Here is an 8,537-nt window from a genome sequence, read left to right as displayed (position 1 = left end):
TCCTTCGATGTCACCTCCTTCGACTTATCACTATCATCGGGTAAAAAATAGAATTGTTGGTGTTTGGACCATGTAGTATTGAGTTGAGAAAGTCAGTCATGTCCTTCTATGGCACCTCCTTCGACTTATCACTATCACCGGGTGGAAGAGAAGTGATGGATGTGTTCTGAGTGGTATATACAAACGGTGTAATTGTTGTATACAATTTAAAAGCTTAATAACTAAACCAAAATTTTATTTAGAATTTGCAGAAGATAATAAATGAAAAAGGATTTGAATAGTTTTAGAGATAGTGTTTTATTTTCATTATTTGGGCTTGGCCCAAACAAAACACTTCATGCACACAGAAGTACAATACACACGCTCTTTCCCTAAAAATCATGCAAGCACGAACTCATCTCCCTTCCCTTTCCCTATGATCAAGTATCCCTACTGCTCGAAGTGCGAAGCACTGCCACCGGCTGATCATGTCTCCTCGTCGTTCTCGGGATACAAAGCACTTCATGTCGTGTTCTTCCACCATGGCCATCGGACTATATTTTTTAAAACCGAACGGGCAACTGAACCGTTGCGTCTGTCACCGGTTGGACCGCCGGTTCATCGATTTGTTCGTGACAAAAAAAACAAGTTATTAAAAATAACCTTAGATCAAATGAGTACACATAATATTGGATGTAATATAAACATAACCAGCCAGGTCACAGGGGCTGAGACATTTTAACTCACCTTCCCTTTAGTTGCCAATTTGAAGGGAGGGATCGAATTATGTTGTGTTTATGGCCAATTGAGCGGTCCATGAGCGATCAATTTAAAATACATAGTGATAACCTGGCTTCTAATGTAAATAATAATCCAATTCTTTTGCAATTGGATACCCAAATTTAGCATACTGCACATTCATCTCTCTTATCGTCAGTGTTTGATTATGCAAAAATAGGTTCAGCATGTAAAATCAAGGCAGCTTCTCTGCACACAATTTCTTGGGAAGAGACAACAAACCTTTGCATCATTCAAATTTCATAGGTGACTTGTTTTAGTTTGGGATCTTGAAAGAATCAAACCAACATACCTTTCCCGGCAAGAGTCAGCAGTGGTAAGCATGTGCCACTGGAGCCCGACCAACTTCCCTTGATCCCATTTATTGTCTCCTATCCACGGCGACAAAGTGAAAAAGGTTTCAGCGGACTTAGTCGGGCATCCACGATCAGGTTTTAGAGGGAGAAGACTCACCGCCTGCTGGCAAGGTCGGGACCGTGGTCGTCCGTCTCCGCTTTGCCGGCCGATAAGATCATTGATATTGACCAGCCAGCTGAGTACTCATCACCTTGCTCTGCTGAATCACCTTGAGGCTATCGTTGGTGCTCCGTGAGGTCTGCGGCCAGGCTCTAAAGTCCTTGATTTGCTGTTCGGTTCACCACAGTGACCAGCGAACAGTGTCAGGAGAAAAATGTCGCTTTACGATCAAGACGGTAGAATAAATCGAGATTATTTCCAAATAAAACGAACAAGAAACTTCATGCATCTACGTGAACAAAATTATAATCAGCAGGGAACATAATTATATTTGACAGAAGCCTCAAACTCGATTGAAATCACAACCGGTACAATTTTCTAAGTTTGGTCTTCACAACTATACAAAAGAAGAAGAATAAATGTATACCATCATTTCAAATCCAAGACAATATTATCAAGGTTAAGAAAAATCGAATCACAACACAGTCCACTGCAATGAATTCTCAAAATATCTTGGAATTACTCTGCTTCGCGTTATTTAGTATGCTTGTTCTCCTTCCCATAGAGTGTCCGTTGATTCAGCTAGTTGGTGATTGTTTTTAGTCCATAGTAGCAAATTTGTTGCACATGCTGCATGCATGTAAAAAAACAATGCACGGTGCTATTTTTTTGTCTGTGAATCGTGTGCACAGCCCACGACAACATAACTGAAGACATACTAAATGCTTTCTAGTTAACTCTTCAAATGACTAATCAATATAGTAAGTCCTCACTGCATCTCTAGGTAGGAACCGAATATCCCGGTCTGTTTTCTCTACCAGTTCAGATCTCACAAAAGTAGGGAGTACGAAAAATATAGCAGAAGGGATAACCTGAAGTAGTTATTATGAACCAAGCATCATATATATCAGCTGCCCATTAATGGGTAGTTCGTGCAATGTGCACAATTTCTATTCAAGTAATAAAAGTGATGGAAGACCTCAAGTACGTTCAACCCAGATTACTTACACATGCAATGCACTTGCCATCAATCGGGCTTAAAATTTGTTCACGGGAGACGGAGATATCGGGTTAGAACTTCCCTTGTTTTTACATTGATTTTAGGGTGGGTGCAGTAGTAGGGCTCTCTTGAATCTAGATGATGTGCAGGTTAGGTGTGGCTGTGAAGGAGATCTGTGAGTTCTTAATATAATCATGAAAAATAGAAAGCTCTTAATATAATCATGAAAAATAGGATGCTCTAGTTCACAAGAAACCAAATTGGCTCTTATAAGTCGATCGATCGGCACAATCAAAACAGTTGTTAAATTAACAACAAAATTGAAGGTCATGGCTTTGTTGGAGCAAAGATCTAATCTCCACATCTTGAATATGTGGGAACCAGATTAGGATGACAATGTCCTACAAATTCAATACTTCATTTTTCTGTGATCAATGCAAATGTCTTCTACGGGCTTCTGGCTACTTGTTGGCAGCAATAGTAGGTTGGTGAGCAACTGAGCCTGCTTCCTTGTTTAGATATTCAGACCAGCACATGGAAAGGCCGAACAAGTATACTTATATAATACTAACAACCTGTCAGTACCAGGGTAATATTTGTTGGTGATTTTAGGGTGGATGCAGTAGTAGGGCTCTCTTGAATCTAGATGATGTGCAGGTTAGGTGTGGCTGTGAAGGAGATCTGTGAGTTCTTAATATAATCATGAAAAATATGAAGCTCTTATAATATAATCATGAAAAATAGGATGCTCTAGTTCACAAGAAACCAAATTGGCTCTTATAAGCCGATCGATCGGCACAATCAAAACAGCTGTTAAATTAACAACAAAATTGAAGGTCATGGCTTTGTTGGAGCAAAGATCTAATCTCCACATCTTGAATATGTGGGAACCAGATTAGGATGACAATGTCCTACAAATTCAATACTTCATTTTTCTGTGATCAATGCAAATGTCTTCTATGGGCTTCTGGCTACTTGTTGGCAGCAATAGTAGGTTGGTGAGCAACTGAGCCTGCTTCCTTGTTTAGATATTCAGACCAGGACATGGAAAGGCTGAACAAGTATACTTATATAATACTAACAACCTGTCAGTACCAGGGTAATATTTGTTGGTGAAGATGCCTGAAAACCAAAGTTGTGAGTCTAGCTTCTTTCCTCTTGCATCATCTGTGTGGAGGTCATGGCTTTCCATACAGCGGAACAGGGCTAAACTCCACACCTTCAACCAACCAGAGAGAGCTAGTTAGGAAAGGTGGTTATAATGGCGTACTGGAAGCTCAACTCTTCTTTGTCTACACTAATGTACTATTTAACTACTTGGGCCCAGATGCATACAAAAATTGAAGATGAAAGGTTAGGTAGATGCAAATGAGGTTACAGTACATTAGGAAAATTCACTGCTACAACGGACCTGCTATTTTGAAACTTATGTTTGGGACTGTATATGCCAATATCTTCATATCATGTGCAGCAGCCTCTTCAAATTGCTAGTCTTGTTGACATGATTTGTGAAAGAGTCCTACAGGCACAAATTATTGATGCAGTAAGTTGCCGCTGCTATTGCCAGCTTCCGAAGTATAGCAAAAGAATCTGCGTCATGTAAGTTGCAACTCGCACAATCTCGTCGGGAGGCTTGGGAGCAACATCGTGAACGACAGTGCGATGACAGTTTGCCTGATGGATAACCTCAGGGTGCAGCCAAGGTGCTTGTGACGCGCTCCATCTCCTACTCGTCAAAATCGCCGCGCTGCTCCTGCGCCGACTGAGCGGAGGCAGAGGGAGAGGAGGAACACGTCAACGAGCAGCAAGAAATTGTAATCGAAGCAGGCCGAATTGGCGGAGTGAGGCGGGCGGATGCAGATCTCGCGCCCGGCGGCTCACCTTGTCCTGCGCTGCCGCCGCCTCGTCGTCGTCGAGGAAGGCGAGCGGGGTGTCCGGGCTATCGGCCGCGGGCTTCTTCGCCGGCGGAGCCGCTAGGGCCTTCCTCGGCCGGCGCCGGCTCCACGAGGGGATCTCCGGCCGCGCCTGCTCCTGCTGCTGGCCCGCACGATGGACGACAGGTCCGCGAGAATGGCTGCCACCTCCAGCTCATGCTCGCCGAACTCCTCCTCCCGCGTGGGTCCGCTCCCAGCCGACGCGCCCGCCTTGGATCTCACCGAGCGAGCGAGGGATTGGGTGGAGCTCTGCGGGCGATGGCGAGAGCAGGGGAGGAGGCGGAGGATTCGTTTGGTAGTTTTGGTTTAATAGAGGTTTTTTTTGGTAAAAACAAAGTGCGGGCTCAAATTAGTACCACCTCATTTATATTACGATTTTGTCTATACAAATCGTAAAAGCGTATTATGTCATGAAAAGAAAGCGTATTGTGATGATGAACCCACGGAGTCAATCCGTGCTTTATTATTAGAGATTAGGGATAAATAGAATAGTATCAGTCATATTTCATGTAATTATGATGAAGATATTAAATAGCAATTGTAATCTGCCGTGAATTGCCCCCTGAGCTGCATTTCTATTTAATCTGATAAACCTTGTACAACAAGGATACAATCAATCTGATACTAATCAAATTAGTTTTCCAATCTATAGATCGGTTTGCATCGCCCGTCACCGTTCGTCATCAACAACGCGCGTCTGCTTCATCAACATCTTTGTCATCTCCTGGAAGATGTTTACTTGGGCAGTCAGGTTCACGCATGTCTCGCGAGCGCGCTGGTACGGGCGGCCGCTACGGTGCTCCCGCACTGGACCCCTCTCCTCGTAGCGTCGCTGCACGCGGCCACTCATGCGCCATGCCCGGACAGAGTTGACCGCGGGACTGCCTGGACGAATGGCTTGGTCCACTCACGCGTTGCATGGCTGATCAGTGCTCACGTATGTAGCATCCTGGACGGATGTGGCTACACGTGCGCCCGTTGCACACGCTTGTCACGTTCGCCCACGCGACGTACGGCGCCGGCACGTCCATCCACGACAGAGCAGCTGGTCTGACCACGCGAACAATTGGCTTTATCAGTCGCGAGCACGCGATCTACTCTGTCCTTGTCGCCTGTTCGGTCTGATCAATCATATGCGCGTCATTGCAAGTTTTGGTGAAGATTGTTATCAAGCTTACACGCCTCTCTACCGATCCAGTAACGGACTGCAGTTGTGTCGTCCCTTCGGACAGCAGCGTAGCTGTCCCATAGTTTTTCCCGCGACTGCATCGATCCGCGTGCTGCCGCTGTGTCGTCCCTTCATACCGTAGTGTCGCGGCCCGCAGTCTACTGTCGCCCAAGATCGTTCGCTCCAGGGCGTCCCCGTGGCTGCAGTGACCCTCGCGCTGCCGTTGTGTCACCCCATTCGACCGTAGCGAGCGTGACACGCGGTCCCTGTGGTTGCCCCATGGTTCTTTCTGTGGCTGCATCGACTCGCGCGCTGCCGCTGCGTCGTCCCTTCGAGCCGTAGTGCCGCGGCCCGCGGTCCGCCGCCGCCCCGAGGTCGTCCGCTTCAGGCTGTCCTCAAAGCTGCACCGACCCTCGCGTTGTCACTGTGTCGCCCAGTCGGGTTGTAGCGAGCGTGACACGCGGTCCCTGCAACCGCCATGAGGTCTTCCCCGCCGTCGCCCCGACCAGCATGCTGCCGCTGCATCGCCCCTTCAGGTCATAGCGTCACGGCGCACGGTCTACTCCGCCTTCTCCACGAGTCGACTTCTATGTGATATGCGTCGCGCCGCCTCCTTAGGCACGAAAACGCCACCGTTCGCGCCGGTCTTCGTCATATTGTCGGGTTCTTCCTCACCTACTTCGAGCACCGTCACCGCGCTTCTGACCTAGCCGCCGCCGCTCTTTTTTCCGGTGCACGGCGACTACCTCGACATCGGCCACCCCGACTCGACATCGACCACGGCGTCCCTCGCACGGCTATCTCGACCACGGCTACACCACTCTACGTTCTCGGCTATCTAGACAAACGGCACAAGGGGCTACCGCTTTGCTTGAGCAGCTTCGTCGGTTTCCACTCCAGCCACGACTTCCCCGATGCATCGACCGTTACGACTGTGGGGGGTGTCCGTCGGCTTGCCTTCGGATGCTTCTCCAGCCTCACCGTCTGCGACGCTACCGTTGTGACTACGGGGGATGTTGAGTATAATGTTTAGATTGGAAACATAGGATAGACTAGGAAATATTCTGGTTTGTCTTGTACTCCAAAAAGATTATCTATACCTACTAATAAAAGAAATATGTATTTTTAATCCGTCATACTATTTTACAGAAAAAACGTTAATGTTTCTGATATTAAACTCGCAGTACATATCAAATGTTTTTTAAAACACTCATATTTTCTAAACCGTAACTACAAATTTAACATGCTATATACGGAATTTGATTAGAAAAATATATAGAATCTGAATATGATGTTATTTTACCTGTTAACCATTTAAAAAGTACTATCTACTATCCATCTTTCTTTTATATCATTACTGATTCGGATTGTGGATGAACATCTCAACAAAATCAGGATTGGAGACAAAATTGAAGATCACTTCCCCGTTTCTTTGTATGTATTAAATCTACATGTAAACCGTGTTTAAATAGAAGAAAGGTGGAATCTTGAACTTGTGCTTTTGTATGCAAAGACCATCTTTGTTTGGGCCATAGCTACAAATACTCAGATTATAGACCATTTTTTGTAAATTAAAAGCATGTGGTATTCTTTACTCCCGTTGCAACGCACGGGCCCTTTTGCTAGTATATTTCTCTCTCTCTCTCTCTCTATATATATATATATGTCCACGAGGCTCAAGCAATACAAGAATTATTTCACATATCTCTCTCTCCCTTCTAACAGTCACCTAGAACTGAATTCCATCCTCCTCATCTATTAGAAACGCTACTGAGGCCCAGTTCTTTTGAACATATTGTGTAGAATCTCGTCCTGGAAAATCCTGAGCGAAAAGAACTCGATTTGCCTTCCAAAATCTCGAGCGGATTCTGCAGAATCCTAGTGCAATTCAAAATCCTCGAAAAACATAGATTTTCACAGAATCCCAGGATTCTGGTAAGTCCCACCAAAGAAAACGTTTCGGATATGAGAGTACCCCTATTGGAGGGATAATTTACAGCCAAACTGCCCCTTTCGCACGACCGAACGGCCCAGCAAACCCTCGATCCCCACGAGCGCTAGCCGACGCTCCGCCCGCCACCGCCGGACGGGAGCTCCACCAGTCCGCCACCGGCCACCCCCTGGCCGCCCAGCCTACACGCCGGTTCTCGCCTAGGGGCGGCCCCTCTCCTCACGACGGCCCGCCTCGCCGCCGCCAGACGGGAACTCCGCCGGCGCCCCTCCTCACGACGCCGCCGGACGGGAGCTCCGTCAGCCTCGCTCCTCGCGACCAAGCTGGACGGGCAGCCCGCCGCCTCTGGCCGCCCTACCTAGACGCCCGATGGGAACTCTTCTTCTCTGTCTCGTCTCTCTTCTACCTCTGTATTCTTCCCTGTTTCTCTGTTAACATCTAGGTGAATAGATGGATGGATAGATGCATGTATTGATGAATAAATGGTATTGCTAATGCATTGATGTATGTTTAAATTTGTATCTGTCGCTTGACAATTTCAATTTGGTAATTGCCAATTTGGTACTGCTACTTGGTGCTTGGTAATTTTGGTATGTGCTGATGAATAGATGCGCTAATGGTTGTATGTTTTAGATGGAGAAAGTCAGTGCAGCTAAAGCTAAAGTGTTAACAATTCATCAAACATTTTCCGTCTAAGGGCAGTATGGACATTTTGCCACATAACTGAATCCACAATCTCAAACTATAATCTTAGAAAAGAACTAGGCGGCAGATTCTGTGAGAAATTTCTAGAATCTTGATTCTGCAGAATCCACCGTGAAAAGAACTGGGCCTGAACCGAGTCGAAAGCGTTTGAGATGTCCGGTTTTAGTATAACCTCGGATCCTTGAGCGCATGCAAGAGACACGTCGTGCAATCGTACAAGCATTAAATTATCATGAAGAGATCGCCTCGCAAAAATGCACTCTCATGCTTCCCCACTATAGTTGGTAGATCCTCCACAAGACGAGAAGACAGAATTTTATCATAAATCTTGATAGCTCTATGAACAACACTGACCGGTCTATAATCTCGCAAATCCACAGCTCCCTCCTTTGGAAGCAACAACACCAACGCCTCCGCATATCTCCACGGTAGAAGGACTGCAGGGCCTTCATGAAATCAACCTTAATGATGTTTCAGCAGGATGCATAAAAGCGGTGAGTGAACCCATCTTGCCTAAACTTTATCTGCCAGCATGGATTAGATAAT

The 8,537-nt window shown here is 46.2% G+C and overlaps 1 long non-coding RNA gene across 4 annotated transcripts; it reads right to left on the bottom strand.

The window, feature by feature from the left end:
• Positions 1 to 272: 272 nt before the first annotated feature.
• On the bottom strand, positions 273 to 4,490 carry LOC125543975. 4 transcript variants are annotated; one of them, XR_007299181.1, is made up of 6 exons: positions 4,115 to 4,490; positions 3,851 to 3,995; positions 3,645 to 3,752; positions 3,319 to 3,452; positions 1,231 to 1,402; positions 273 to 1,148 (listed from the first exon to the last, which is right to left on the bottom strand). It is a non-coding gene; the product is annotated as an uncharacterized LOC125543975 (long non-coding RNA). The 4 variants fall into 4 exon arrangements; XR_007299183.1 differs by having other exon boundaries at positions 3,329 to 3,452; positions 3,845 to 3,995; positions 4,115 to 4,489; XR_007299182.1 differs by having other exon boundaries at positions 3,329 to 3,452; positions 3,920 to 3,995; positions 4,115 to 4,489.
• Between the last annotated feature and the right edge of the window lie 4,047 nt (positions 4,491 to 8,537).

This window comes from Triticum urartu, chromosome 3 (genome assembly GCF_003073215.2).
Source record: "Triticum urartu cultivar G1812 chromosome 3, Tu2.1, whole genome shotgun sequence".
Classification (NCBI taxonomy): domain Eukaryota; kingdom Viridiplantae; phylum Streptophyta; class Magnoliopsida; order Poales; family Poaceae; genus Triticum; species Triticum urartu.
This window is presented reverse-complemented; position numbering and strand designations above follow the sequence as displayed.